Genomic DNA, 15,462 nt, shown 5'->3' on the forward strand with positions numbered 1-15,462 from the left:
CCCAGGGCCAGCATGGTAACTCTGCTCCCCCTGTCTTTTCTGGAAGTTCTAGGTGTCCTCCATGGCCCTTCCACCATTATGTTTTTGGAAAACCCCGCAGATGGAATGGGCCTGAGAACAGGAGAGCTGGATGCCAGAAGCCACTGCCCAGTGTGAGGCTCCTGGGAGGGGCATCTCCTCTCCGTGGGCTCTGATCTAAACTCCCCTCTCCCCCACCCCCACCCCTCTCCTCCTGCATTTCCTGATTGATCCCTGGATAATGGTCCATACCAGGAATGACCTGGGAGAGGTTTTATGAGTCTTTAAGTGGAAAAAAAAAAGAAATCTTTAGACAAGTTACTGAAAGTAACTTCCAGCTTTACAGGGAAAGACCTCATTCCAATGTTTAAGGCTAGTTGACAGGGTGTCAAATTGCTTAACCACTCACATCTGAGCAAGTGCTACCTCTCTCTCCAGCTCCCCGCAGCATCCACCTGTGGCAACTTGGCCAAAAGAAGGCAAGAAAGCTCTTTCCCCTCGCCAGCACCAGCGTGGCTTTGGAGTCAGTGGAGGCTGAGAGAAAGAGCCCCGCCCTGAGGTTTGAGGGGCCTCCAGCCACAGCCAGAGGAGCGGGGGTTTTCAGAGTGGCCCAGCAGGGAAACCAGGCAAGGCCACCTGGCCCAAGTCTTCCCTGCCCAGAGAGCCCCATGAACTGCTTTGGGCCACACTCCCCGTTTGGGCCCCCTGCAAAAAGTTACCACGGGAGCCACACCTGAGAATGCAGAAGGACAGCCCTTTAGCCTGGGGTCCCAGCAGGTGTGTCCTGTGAGACCTGTGGCCACATAAGTTACTTGTCTCTCCAGGTCACTGAAGGGACTGTGCTGGGCATCTTGGTGGTCAGGGACATGGGAACACCTCTAAACTCTGAAGAAGGACAGAGAGACTCTTCCTGGAAGCAAGGATTCCAGGGAGACACCTTGCCCAGAACTGGGGGACTGTGTCCTGAGTAGACCCCTGGGAGGCAATGTGGGGCTGTGGGGTCCTCTTCTGAGAAGGGAGCAGGTGAGTTTTCCGGGGGTGGGGTCCTGCTTTGTCCAGACATGTCCTTGTGTAAGACTCATTTACAAACACCTCCAAGTCCACCTAGGGGTGGCCCCAGAGGTGGGGGTAGAGGAGGAGAGTGAAGGGTGCAGACTTAGGGCCCCCTGAGCCACCCAGGGAGCCAAGGGTCAGTGGGAACATCTTGGGAGTCTAGTGCAGGGGTGGAGGACGAGCACTAAGAACATGCCAAGTCATGCAATAAAGTGACCCGTGACCACGAGACACAGGTGGCCGTACACCAAAAGAGGCAGATAGAAATTTAGACCCAGGATCTGAGAACCTTGAGAGGGGCTGGAGGGTCCCAGGAACCCTCAGGAACAGCTCTTCTAGGGGCACAGACATCCCAATACACACATTTCTCATGGAAGCTTTTTGGGGTGCAGAGTGAGTTACCAGGATCCTGAACTTAGTATGGAATCCCACCCCCTTGTTCATCACGGTACCTGGCAATAAATTGCTGTCATTTGTCCCTGGACATGCACAGGGGAGCTGACTGCTGTGGGGGTCACTGCAGGACTAGAATCTTCTGGTGTCTGCTCTGTGACCACAGAAACCCAGGGGGATTTCTCAACGGGAGAACCTGGAGACCATGCCTGCAAGGACCACCCTCATGGGATGGCCAAGGAGCTCGTGGTACCCAGGTCACCAAGTGACGAAGTTGTGAGGTTGCCTGGGGTATCCTGGGGGCATGTAGATTTCTGAGGTCAGCACGTGGGCCCAGCACTGCTGGATGGTCTGCACAAAGAGGGGCCTGCCCTCCTGATGATGGCTCTTAACACCTGCAGGGAAACTGCTCCCAGGGCTCCTGGAGGTCCATATTGAGAGTGTCCTGTCAGCCTTGTGGGGTCACCTTCCCCTGATGCAGAAGCAGACCTCTCTCCCTTGAGGCCCAGGGGACACCTGGCTCAGGTGCCACCTGTGTGCCCTGGACACGCAGAGCCCCAGAGCTCTGGCACAGCCTGGGGTGTGGTGGTGTCCGGGCAAGAAAGGCCCTGGGAAGGGGGTCATTCAAGGGCAGAGGCCACTCTGCAGGGATGCTGGACCTGGCAGCAATGCACTGCTTCAGTACTCCCTTGGGTTGGGTCTCCAACCTGTGGGATGGAAGGACCACTCCTTCCTGCGGTGCAGTCGGGGGAACTAGATCCATCGTCAAGGTCAGCCCTGAAAATGGAGGCTGCGCTACCTCCATTCCTGGAAAGAAAATCAGTCCCCTCCAGTCCAGGTGATTCAGAAAGTCATTCAGCAATGTTCGGGGCCTCCACTTTAGGCTTTGAATTAGAGCTGAGCGGCTTAGGAGGCCAGATCCCTGTCCGTGGCTCCAGGAGCAGGCTTTCTGCTGGGGGACAGGATCCTCACAAACACCTGTGTCTTTGTGGGACACTCCCCTCTGACAAGCTGGGAGGCAGGGTGCAGTTGTGGGAAATCGTGTTTACATGAGCAGAGGGCCACCATGTGGTGGGGGCACAGGAGACTGTGAGAATGAGTCCCACAGCCTTTCTGGAATCAAAAAACTGGCAAATGTGAAAAAGTGCATAATTTGTTTTATTGAACAGGCTGCTTATGTACGTTTGGAGGACCAGGTTCAAGGACTCAGCATCCCTCCAGGACAATAGCCTCAAGAGAAGAACAGACAGAGCAGGAGGAGATCTGGGGTTTCTCCCAGGAATGAGGTGGAACAGGGATTTCTGCAGATTTGCAAGGAGTCCCCGACCACTGAGCATGGGGTTACAGCCCCACGAGACCCCTGTCATGTTTGGCTTGGGCTCTGGTTCTGGCCTGCTCATGTATTCTTCCAGCAGAGTTCCAGAAACTCAGAGGGTGGACTTAGAGGGGCTGCGTTTGGAACCTAGTGAGGAGTTGGAGGGTCCTTTATATTGAGTCCCTTCATCCTAATCACCGTAGCTGAAGCCCAACACCCCCCAGGCCCCCATGGTTGCCGTGGAGGGAGAACAAGCCTGGCAGGCGACCTAGGGGTCCCACTACTGTGTCCTTCCCTTGTCTTCGTTCCCTTTCACCCCGGAAGGTGTGATTGTCTCGTGTCATGGTGGCCTCCACAATGTCCCTCCCAGTAATCTCTCTTCTCCATCAGGTGGGGTTCCCAACCCCGCTCAGCCTTCTCTGCATGGATGCTGAAGGACCAGGCCCACCTGAAGTTCTGAGCTCGAGCAGTAAGGTGGAAACAAAGAAACCAATGGAAAAAAGAAGCAAGTGATTGTGGCAAAGCTCCCCACCACAGAGAAGCTGCCCTGAGTGGAAGGGAGAGTGTGGGCATGCCCGTTTGTTTCCTATCTCCCAGTGCTCTTAGCTTTCTTATTGCCTACCTGCATGGTTACAACAAAATGATCTGCAAAACTGAAAATATTTACTCTCTTGCTTTTACAGAAAAGGCTGGCCAGCCTCTGGTCCGGTACCAGGCAAGAGATTGGAGTTCCTTTCCAGTTTGGAAACATCTTGGCAGGCCCAGGTTTGCAAAGGTCTTTAAGAGTAGTTACGGAGTTTTGCTTTTAAACTTTTTTACGGCTGTATATACTTGTGAGATGTGGTTGTGATGTATAATTCTGAGTCGGGATTTTCTCAAACTGTTTCTCACTTCTTATACCAGACATTCCTAAATTCCAAGTGGAACTGCATATTAAGGAAGCCATGGAATTTAGCAAAAGGATACAGATCTCATTTCCTTTTAAGCATCGGTGTACCTCCATCATGGCAGTATTTGTTATGTGTTATTGATAGGGGAACTAAGTAGTAAACAGATTAATAGAAAATAGGGGATTTTAGGTACACAGGTTCATCTTTTCAACATTGTTTGTAATATTTGCAGTTTAAGATGACCATTCCTGAGAAACAGGCAGCCTCTTAGAATGAAATAGCATTTCCTCTGAACCATAATTAATTTTTATTTTGTAGACAGCAGGAAGGGTAATAACACGTCACACATTTGGGGACGTCAAAGAGAAAATGTAACTTTCTGGGAGCGCACTCCCCCGCCTCCCCCTGCCCTTTTTACTGTCCCATTCTCCCTGGAAGGCTCTTTCTTATCTTCTGCTCATGGCTCCAGTAACTCTTTCTTCCTCCTTGTTCCTCAGCTGGTAAGGTTAGTTTTCTACTTTGAACAAGCAAACAAGCCAACAGAAGAGAAATTTCACAAGCAACTCCCAGCACATCCGCTCGCCTTCTGATGTCTGTGACCTCACTCTCGGTGCCCCACCGCTTATTAAAAGTGGCATCGAAAGCCAGTTCCTCCAAAAGTCCCCGAGGCCCCATCCCTCCCATCTTCTCTGGGTTGTCACTCCCAAAACCATCCTCTCTTTCACTGCCTCATCTATTTTGTTCTCCTGCTAGTTGGCACCATCAGTATATAAACGTCCATCCTCTTAAACCAACAGCACTCCTTGACCCTAATTCACCCCCACCAATTGCCACCCTGTGTCTTTGCAGCAAATCTTTAAGGAGTTGTTTAAACTCACTGTCTGCATCTTCTCTTGAGCCATCCCCTTTTACACCCATTCTGGCTTTTCGCCTGATCCCTCGCTCTATGGAAACTGCCCTGTCAAGGCCATCAGTGACCCCATGTTGCTAAATATAGTGGTCAATTTTGACTCCTCATCATGCTTGGCCCCTCGGCAGCATTTGACCCAGCTCTTCCATCCCTCCTACCCCGTGTTCCTGCTTCACTCAACCCCCAGCCCATCTCTCTGTCTGTTTCTGCTTTTGGCCTGCTGGCTGGTCCTTTGCCAATGTCTCCTGTTTTTTCCAAACATATACTGTGGGTGTTCCCCAGGGTGGGTTCCTGGGCCTCTCCTCTCTCTCTCTGCTATTCCTTTGGTGGAAGCAACCCAGCCTTGGAAATTGGCATGCCATCAATTTCTCGATTTCTCCAAAATTCCCTGATTTCCCCTTTCCATCTGAGCCTTTATCCCTGAGACTCACATCACATTCTTTTCCTTTCATTCATCTTGCTTTCACATTCATACATATGTTCTACTATGAAATTACTTTTCCAAATTTTGAATCAGTACATATATATCATGTAAAATGCTCAAATATGTATTATTTCCACTAAGATGCTAATTCTACCTTAGAACATTTCTGCACTTCTGTATTTATGTGAATAAAGCGAATAGTATTTCTACAAGCCTCATAGTTAAACACTGTTAGTTTGGGGCTATTATGTAACATGAAATAATGGTACATCAACATAGTCGTTTTTCATTTATTTTTATGTAACACCGAGATGAGGTTTTTGCCCTGAAGACTGGTTTTATTGAAATTTTACCTACGTTACGGACAGTCAGTTTATGTGAAAGCCCTCATTTCTCCCCTTTTTGATATATGCTCCATTTGGCTATATATAACATATAACTTGGCATGAAACAAAATTCCCAAATCATTCACATAATACAATTAATATGTTTAATTATATTTTTTAAATGTTAAAAAGAAAAAGAAAACAGATTCCTCTACCTATTAGGCACTTCTGTGGCAATATGTAACACACCCCTTAACCATGACATTGAAGAACTGAGCTGATACCAGCCCCTTTCCACCTGCTCAGCCCCACCTTTTCCCATCCCCTTTCCCATCCGGAGAGGACATCCCTCCCATTGTCCAGGCCCAGATGTTGGAACCATGTCCTTTCTCTCTCTTTCTTTTACACTCACAGACAGCAAATCCAGCTTGTTAGAAAATTCTGGATATTCTGTCTTAATTAAATACCTGCTCTCTGCTCCCCGCCCTCCTAAGAGCCACCTTCAGCCTTTCCTGGATACCAATAGCCTTCTGTTTCCATCTTTGCTTTCCTACAATCTCTCATCCACACAGAGTCAGAGGGAGCCTGTAAAAACATACATTGGGGGTGGTGGGTGTTGCTCAGTGGTAGGGCGCATGCTTAGCATGCTTGAGATCCTGGGTTCAATCACCAGCACATTCATTAAAATAAATAAATTACTTCCCCCCAAAAAACACAAACACAAAAGCATAAGTTGGACTACATCACCCCTCCCCTCAAAACTCACTAAACGGGTCACCATGTCATTAGGAGCCAAAGTCGTCACAAAGGCCTCAGGACCCGGCGTGCTCTGCCTCTCTGCCCACACTCTCCCCCTCACTCTGGGGGCCTCTGGCTCCGGCTCTTCCTTCTTCCTCCGGATCTATTCTGCTTCAAGTTCATTACTCCGTGAGATCTGCCAGGATTGCCTTATTCTCTCCTGCCTGCCTCCCACCCCACCGCCATCACCCGAGTTTGCTCATATCACTCTTTTTTAAAAATTTATCCAAACTCTTGCTACCCCAACATGCTGCCTGTTTCCTCTGCTAAAATTCTGAGCCCCCAGTGATGGGGAGTCATGTCTATTTTGTTGACTGATAAAGCCCGAGAGCCTTGGGAACGGTCTAGTTAGGAGATTCCCGTATGTAGTAGGAGCTTATAAACATTTGCTGAATGAATGTAGATGCCCTGGTCCAATCCGATGGAGCACTTCTGTGACGTGCTCAAAGAATAACTCTCCTTTCCACCTGAGAGGGGGTGACAACTTCCCTGGTGATTAAAGGCAAGAATTTTTTGCTTTATGCTGTTAACCTTAGGCGGGGAGACTGGGGGATCTTCATATATATTTTTAAATTTGGTTCACTCTGCACTTGGTCTTTGGTCTCTGTATAATTTTGAGAAACTCTTTATGAGTGATCATTCTTTGATCAGATTGAACAGGTTCCAGGGGGAAGGACCAATCCTGTCCCATCAGCCATTCTATGTGTCTTGTCCTGGGACCCAGTGGATGCTCAGCATGTAAGTGAACCGACAGGATTGAGTGAAGAGATGGGAGCATCTCATTATTGTGGCGGATCTCTGTCCAATGCCTTGAGATTTGGGGAAGGGTTTACGAGTGCAGAAGGGAGAGGTCAGGTCCTCTGTGCTTTTCCTGAGTGCCCTGGCCTTACCCATTCCCCCAGCCCCCTCTGGGCAGCCAAGCCAAGGAGCTGGGCCACCAGGGGTTGTGCTGATCAATAATCCACCTTCACCCCAATTCCGGGGGTAGGTACACATGGTTGTAGACACTGGAGTCAGGTCCTTGGAGGAATTCCTCACCGAACTATGTTTTGGACCTTTTATTTTTCTCTAGAACCTCCAGCTGAAGAAGATTGTTTTAGACACATGAAAGTTGAGGACACCTTCTGTCCCCTCACAACCCAGGTGGGGCTGGGAGTCTGCTGTTTCTATAGCCGGTGGGCTCGTGTTGATTTGGGCATCCCTGTGCCTGAATTCCTGCAGTACACTCGGTGGTAAGGATGGGGGTGCCTGGCAGGGAGGGAAGCGGGTTGGGAGACTGTACAGCTGGGCTGATGTTAACCTGGGGTGAGCGGGAGCTTGCTGATGCATGGCATCTCGGGGCAGGGAACTCTCCACACTCAAGAGGGGTTCCCACTCCCGCAGGGTCCCTTTGATCAGGGTGCTGGGCTGTCAGGGGACCACAGGGGTCCCAGTGAGGATTAGGGTGCCTTCAGGCAATGGGAAGTGTGGGGTCCAGTGGCAATTGAATTAACTCTGCACCCAAACCCAGCCCCCACCTCTTTCAGCCTGTTTCCTAATCTGCAAAACTGGAATGTTATTAAACATCTCGCGGGGTCATTGATGGGCTGGGACAGACTAGACAGTCAGGAGCTGGAATTCCTCTGTCCCCTGATTGTTTGCCTTCTTTCTGACTATTTGCTCTCACAAGCTCAGTCTCTCTGTCTCTCGCTCTTTCACTTCTAAGTGTCTCTCATGCTCTGGTTTCATTTGATTTCCAACCACCGCCCCTCCCCTCCGCCAAACTCCAGATGAGTGAACTTGATTTCTATGTGTCAGTTCCAAATTACCAGGAAAGATGCTCTGTCACCTCTGGATCTGCTGTCCAACCCATGAGTTGTGGCCAGAGGAGCGAGTCCTTCTGGGACCAGCAGAGGGTCTCTGCCGAGCCCCCAGCCACCACTGTGGGAGCACATAGCTCTCCGTGGAGGAAGTACTGGCTGTGACCTTGTGTCACTAAGTGTGAATTTATGTCTTCTCTTGAACCACCTTCATCCTCCTAAACAAAGATGAAAATTAAACACTCCCGGGATTTCTGTCATGGAACACTCAGGTTGGGGGCTAATGGGGCTGGAATTTCTGCTGTATTTAAGGGGCTACACTGAATCCCCAACGAGAGCCTACAAAGGGAACAGCACCGGCCCCACCCGGCACTTAGGGCGCTGAGTCTGCGTGACGGTGAGCCAGGCTTCTGACCACAGCTCAGGGGTCTGTTCTGACCAATTAGCCTTTGAAACCAACCAGCTTTGGATTCCTCAATCCCACCCTGAGGTTTTACCTGAACCATCAGCTTCTGTATCTCTGAAGACAGATGCTGAGGACCCTTCACGTAAGCCGTTCGCACAGCCCTGTTCAGGCCTTTGTGCTGCACGGTCTGCCCGGCGAGCTGACCGAGGTTGGTATTTTACTGATGTTAGAAGTAGTCTGGTTTCCCGATGTACTGTTTCACTGAACAAGCAACAGAAGCCACTTCTCGCTGATAAAAGCAGAAAAGGGACATAATGAAAAGATACTGGGAGGGTGTGTGGAGTGGCCAGGACCGGAGCCAACCCAGGAGCTGTAGGAGGTGTTAGGGAGCCCCAGGCACCAGGCTGGGAGGGGTGCTACCGGGCCCCCTGCCACCCCAGAAGGGACCCCCCTCCACCCGACCCTCCACCTCACTCACTGCAGGTTCATGTCCCGGCAGGGCCAGGTCACACTGAAGCCACCAGCACACACCTCAGTTGGGGAGCTGGCCCCGTCTGAGCTGCGGGCGTGCCTGGTGTGGGGAGAGGCCCAGTTAGAGGAAGGCAGTTCCCCTACTGTTCCGAGTTAAGGTGCAAGTCAGTGCCCATCACTCAGGAGAGCCAGGCTGGACGGACCTCATTGTGGTGACTAGGCTGTCTGAGTTCACTTATTACTTTCTACGTTTGAAGGCCCTGGAGGGAGAAAAAGTGAAGGTTCTAGTACTTATTTTGTGTTTCCCACGTACCAGGTGTGGTAAACAAGCCACTTCAGACAAGGCCCGGAGCAACCACGTAAATAGGCCACGGAGCAAGTCGTGCAGTCAGGCCTCTGTGGTCCCGAAACCCGTGTCCCCATCGGCTCCATAGTTACCAGTGGAAACTAGGGGGATTTATGGGACTGTGTGCTCCTGTGAGGGCTGGGATATGTGTGTTTAAGTCCACATCTTCAGAAACTCGGCTAGAACCACAGCCACTGATTGCACGGTGGCAGAGGAAGGGAGGATTCCAGCCTCTGGTCCAGCTCGTGTGGAGCTCAGAAGTTCTTCCTCCTGTCCTGAAAATAACACCAAATCTGAGGGAGCTGCAAACCCACTGCTCTTCTTAGATCCCAGAAGACTGAGGGGGAAAGCTGCTTCCAACCCAGAGAGGTTGCAAAGGGAACAGCGGGCAGGCTTGGAGAGTCACAGCTCCCAAGGCAGAACCTGCTTTTGTAAGAACCCCGGGGGCAGGCAGATTTAACAGGTCCCTGAGGCCAGCAGGAGGCTCAGTGTGGGGAAATCAGAGTGTGACAACTCCAGGGGGCCAGTCAGAGGGGCCCCATGCTCTTTTTCATGTATTTTACATCCAGGACCGTGTCCTGTTCTCAGAATGAAGGTCAGAGGATAACTCCTCATGCTTCCTGCCTGGAGAGGAGAAAATAACTGTATTGAAATACACCCAGAACATTCTGTTTCATTGGGGGAAGTTGTTTTTTGTTTGTTTTTTTAATGAGAAATTATTTTACCAGAGCCTAACCAACCTGGGAGAAGGGAAATCCCTTCTGTGTCACCCAAATTGGGGTGGGGGAAAAGAGACACACTTGTGGAGGTCACAGCTCAGGGCACAGGCTCAATGAGAACTAATCACAGGACTGCAGATGCCCTGCTCTGTCCCGCTCCCCCAACACCTTACCTCCATGTCAGTAGGGCCCGTGTGTAATAACAGGAATAATACTAACAGAAGTAAATGTCTCAGGAGTGTCTAGGGAAAACCCAAAGACAGCGGGGAGATGAAAACAAGGACACACAGGCTGTTTTAGCCTCTCACACCAATAGCTGTAGCAAACTACACACAGCCCAGCCCCAGTAGATAAACAGACAACCTCACAGAAGAAATTATTTATTTTGGTTCTCTTACCCAGTGCATTCCATGGTGCATCCTCGCCTAGAATTGAGTGGAAGCAAGTCCATCTCAGAAGGGACATAACTGAAGAGGGATGGCTTCCCAGACTCTGAGGGGCAGAGAGAGCACCAGCCTGGGTTAGAGAAAGGTGAGGGGTGGGGTAGGGTGTGGGCTGCCTTCTTCCCCATATAAGGAACCTTCCTGAGGCCAGCACAGTAGGAGGGAGGGCCATGGGGTGGAAGCAGCCAGACTTCATCCTGAGAACTGTTGGGATGCCTCAAAGGGACCATTCAGGTGCCCAAACTGGGCCCTGATTGAGGGAGCCAGTCGGTCTGACTCAGAGCCCAGGACTGAGGTGGGCTCACAGCAGGCCGGTATTACTTGGCCGGATCCATTTCACTTCTCCGAAGCCCTGTGTAAAACATGAAGCGTGGACGGCCTGGTGAGCACAGCTCTGCCCTCAAGACCGGTTTCAACTCCTCTCTTCCCAGAGAACAGCATCTCTGAACCCGTCCTGGGTGACCTCACAGAGATCACCCTAGTGGCCCAGGCTAGTGACCGGGAACATGTACCTTCCTGCAGGCAACCCCTGACGTCCACTGATGCATCATATACTGGCAAAGAGTGAGTCACTGTGCATTGGTCTAACAGCAGAGACTCTGCCAAAGGCCCAAGAGGTGGTGTGTGGGACATGCAGGGGTGCAGGAGTGTAAGCAGTGCAAAAGTGTAACTGGTGACAGGGGTGCAGGGGCTGTGGAGGGCGCAGGCATTTCAGGGGATGTGGGGGTGGAGGGATGCAGAATTGCAGAGAGTAGCAGGGGTGCAGAGGTGCAGGGAGTGTAGGGATGCAGGGAGGTGCTCAGGGACCTGGCCAGGATAAGAAGGCAAGTGCACATCCTTGCAGTCAGCCTGACCCCGGTAGGCTATTGCAATGCTTTTGGGCGGCGGCGGCGGCGGTGGCGGTTGGGAGGCTGCCCGGGCAAGCCGATCGATTTCTTCTCTTCCCTGCAGCCTGGCCTGGGGTGGGGCTTGGCCGCCGGAGATTCGCCAGATGTTGCACTCCAGGTAAGCTTGCTCCTGGTAGGTGGGGCGGTTAGGTCAGAAGGCAGTGGCAGCGGCAGAGGGGCGGAGCGGGTCTACCCCTGGTGAACGGGTGGAATAGCTGCCTTGTCCCGGCTGCTGGGCCTGGGAGCGGCCTCTTCTTCCCCAGGTCGCCGGACACTCCTGTCCCACTCAGCTGGCTGAGTGCGGAGTGGGGGCGGGGCCGTTAAGTTGCGGGACCCACGGGGGGAGGGAGGCTGCCGCGGGGGAGCCGATCAATTCGCTCCGCTCTCCCCAGAGGCGGAGCCAGGGGCGGCTTCTGCTGTCCTAGAGGTGGGACGCGGGTCTCCAGATGAGCTTGCTCCTGGGAGGCGGCGGCGGAGGCGGCAGGGGCAGGGGATGTGTTCCAGGGAGTTGCTCCATTTCTTCTCTCCCCCACGGCCTGGCTTGGGGGCGACGTCTGCCGCCGGAGATTTGCCTCAGGTCCGACTCCAGGTGAGCTTGCTCCTGGGAGATGGGTGCGGTGCGGTCAGGGGGCTGGTAAGGTGGTGGCTGCAGGCATAGGGAGGCTGCCCCGGAGGAGACTGTGGATTAGCTCCATGTCTGCACCGCGTGGCCTGAAGGCGGCCTCTGCTGCTCCAGGTCCCGGGACACCCCTGTCCCACTTTGCCTGCTGGGGGCGGGAGGCAGGGTAGTCAGGGTGCAGGGGTGGCGGTGGTCGGGGGCCTGCAGCGGGGGAGCGGACCATTTGCTCCCATCTTCCCCGCGTCTTTTCCTGGGGGCGGTCGCTGTTGCCCTGTGTTATGAGACGCGTGTATCCTAGTCGGCCTGACCCCGGGAGTTGGACTTGGTACTTTGGGGGTGGTGGCAGCAGCGGCAGGTTTTCCCATGGAACTTGTCCATTTGCTCCCACTTCCCCCCATGGTTTGCCCTGGGGGCGGTCCCTGTTGTCCCAAGTTCGTCGGACGTCCATCTCCAGGTCAGCCTGCTCCCTAGAGGAGGCCACTGTGAGGTCATGGGCAAGAGTGGTGGCTGCTGCGGGGGTAGGGGCTGCCTTGGGGAGCTGGTGGATTGGCTCCCGTCTCCCCGATGGCCTGGTGTGGGAGTGGCCTCTCCTGCCCCAGGTCACCAGACGCACCTGTCCCACTCAGCCTGCTGGGGGAGGGGCGCCCTGGGCGGTGCCTTTAAGGTGCGGGGGTGGCGATGGCGGGGGTAGAAGACCTGCAGCGCGGAGCCTGTCAATTTGCTCTCCTCTTCCCCGTGACCAATCCTGGGGGCGTCCTCTGCTGCCCAAGAAGCCGGATGCCCGTCTCCAGGTCAGCTTGCTCCTGGGAGACGGGCCCGATGTGGTCGAGGGGCAGAGGCAGTTGCGACGGCCGGCTGCCCCGCCTAATGGGGCCACTTCTTCTCCTCTCCCCTGACCTGGCCTGGGGACGTCCTCTCTGGCGCAAGATTCGCCTGACACCCCACACCTGGTCTGATTGCTCCTGGAAGGTGGGCGCGGTGAGATCAGGAGGTGGAGAGGACAGGGGCTGCCCCTGGAGAGCTGGAGGATAAGCTCCAATCTCTCTGCAGGCCTGACGTGGGGGCGGCCTCTGCTGCCCCTCGTTCCCAGGTCACACTTCTTCGGGTCATATTTCCCCGGGGTTGCGGTAGGGTGCGGGGGCGTCGGGGTGTTGGCGGGGGTATGGAGCCTGCCGCTCGGGAGCTGGGGGTTTAGCTCCCATCTTTTCCGCAGATTGGCCTGAGGGCAGCCTCTGTTGCTCCAGGTCGCAAAGCAATTTCCCTGACAGCTTAGCCACCAGAGGTGGGCAGGATGGGCTGAGAGGGCTGAGGCAGCCGCCAAGGCAGCGACGGAGGGGGCTGTCCCTGGCCAGCTGGTCAATTTGTTCCCATCTCAACCTTTGCTGCCGCAGTTTCGCAGAACGCCCTTCTCCAGTTTATTCTTCTCCAGGGAGGTGGGCGCAGTGCATGCAGCCCGAGGTCTGGGCTCTCCCTTGGGAGGGGCAGAACTCTCTTGTTCTCCTTTGTCTTTATTCTTCAGCGAAGTGGTTACTGGACGCAATTCTTAATTCTGAGAAAGTGTAGCCTGTGTTATGGAAGAGCTGCTGGACAGTGAGGTTTCTGGGTGGATTTTCACATCAGCTGATGCCCCAGGCAGGCAGGAAAGCTATTACTCAGAGCTTCTTAGTCCGGGGTTGGGGATGGCCCCGCCATCCTCACCATGCTTTTTAAAAATGTGTTACTCCCCTCTTTTTCCTAGGTGACATTTTAGGTTATTGGGTCTCAGATTGCTGACACACTCATCCCTGTTCTCAGACATCTTTTAAACTTGGGTGAAGTGATAAGTAGGGGAAGATGATTTACTGAAAGGTAAGAATACTTAAATTCGCATTAAAGCTACATTCTGTCAATCTTTCTAAAATGATTTTCCTCTGATTCTAAATCCACGACTTAGTGAATGTTGTACTCCTGTGTAAATTATTGATCTTCACATCACATTTGTTGAGTGGTCAACGAGATTTGTTAATTAGATTATTCCTGAAAGGAAAAGTTCAGGCTTTTCAGAATTCCTTGTCTGATGTCACCCAGGCAGTCACAGTAGAAGACAGAGCTGATATAAAAATCCCTCAGCTGCCTGAACTGCAAAGCTTCTGGGATTACTGATCCCTGAAATGCAGGTGACTCTTGATGATAATCTGGGGGATGGTTTAAATGATCAGATTCTTCCAGTCCTATAAATGGGTTCCGTGGCCCCAGCCCCGGGAGAACTGGACATAAGGGCCATATCGTGTGTGGTGGGATGGGAAGGCAAGGTGTAAGAGCTGGAATCACTGAGATTCCACACTCGCTAAACACAGACTCCAGAGCCTAATTGTTGTCAGGTTCTGTTCTGGATTTGAGAGTGTGTTCATACATGATTCTTGCCCTTCTGGAGTCACTGCCTGGGTGGAAGTAACCTTTACATAGATCTGTGGAGGATGACATTTAAGTAGATGGGCTGTTATGGTTCTCAATGTGCCCAGGCTTGCTCTTCCAGGCACTCGTGGGACTAACGCGAGTCATGTTATTCACTCATTCACTGATTTATTACCCTTGAATTGATCACTCGTCCCACAGTAAGTGAAACAAGGTAACAGGAAGCTGAGTTTTGTCCCCTCTCCTATCACTGATTGTTTTTCAGTCGGGCGCCCTGCGTATGCATTGTGAAACGGTGGTATTTCGTGCCCAATGGGGCAGCACTGTCAGTTCTGAGAATCAGGGGAGACACATGGGTAGGACAGCACCCTGACACACATGGCACCCCCCATCCCGTGAGACAGAATTGTCGATGCTCAGGTGACCCGATGTAGACTGCGGTGCTAAACCTGAGCATGTTTAGTTATCCTGGTGGCTATGAAAATACAGACTACCAGTCGCTACCTCTGGAGACTCTGAGGGTGTGCACCCCAGGATTCTGCATTTTAAGAAGCACTTTAACGAATCCTGATGAAGAGATCTGAGTGTCCCACGGAGAAACACTGGTGTGCGAGGCACCAATATTGAGGATTCTCAGGGAACGATGTCTTTTTAGGATGGTCCATGGGCCCTCACTTTAGACTTTTGCCTTGGGTTTAATTGTATGTGTTCAGAAGTGATGTCTTTCAATTCCAGTGCATGTCAGCATGCTCTGTGCAGGGATTTACTCTCAGTAGATGGCAAAAACTATGATTCTTCAGGTCACCGAGCTACACTGTGAACGATATTTTATTTTGGTTTTCTTTGTAGCAATGCAGAGTCTCCCGAGAAGAGATTTAGACTCAACAGCTTTGTGTCAGACTTTGGAAGACCGCTGCTGCCCAAGGTGTTCTCTGGCAGTGCAATGACGAATCTAGGTCCCTCTTTCACTGCTACATCAATGAAGTGGACCACTTGGACAAGGCCAAAGCTGGTATCCCTACCATAGCCCTTTACAGTGTTATTCGGCTCCAGGAAGCCATCAGATGCAGCAGGTGGCCAGAGGAGGAGCCGAACAGACTCATGAAATGTGACATCCCCAACTTTATCAACACGGACCAGAACTCTGCCTTTGTGGAAGATGATTTCCTGATTTTGTAACTACCGATTGTTCTAGAAAATAAGCCAGTTGCCCAGAACTCACACAAAGACTTGAATTGAGAAACGTGCTTT

This window comes from Vicugna pacos, unplaced genomic scaffold (genome assembly GCF_048564905.1).
Source record: "Vicugna pacos unplaced genomic scaffold, VicPac4 scaffold_116, whole genome shotgun sequence".
NCBI classification, from domain to species: Eukaryota; Metazoa; Chordata; class Mammalia; order Artiodactyla; family Camelidae; genus Vicugna; species Vicugna pacos.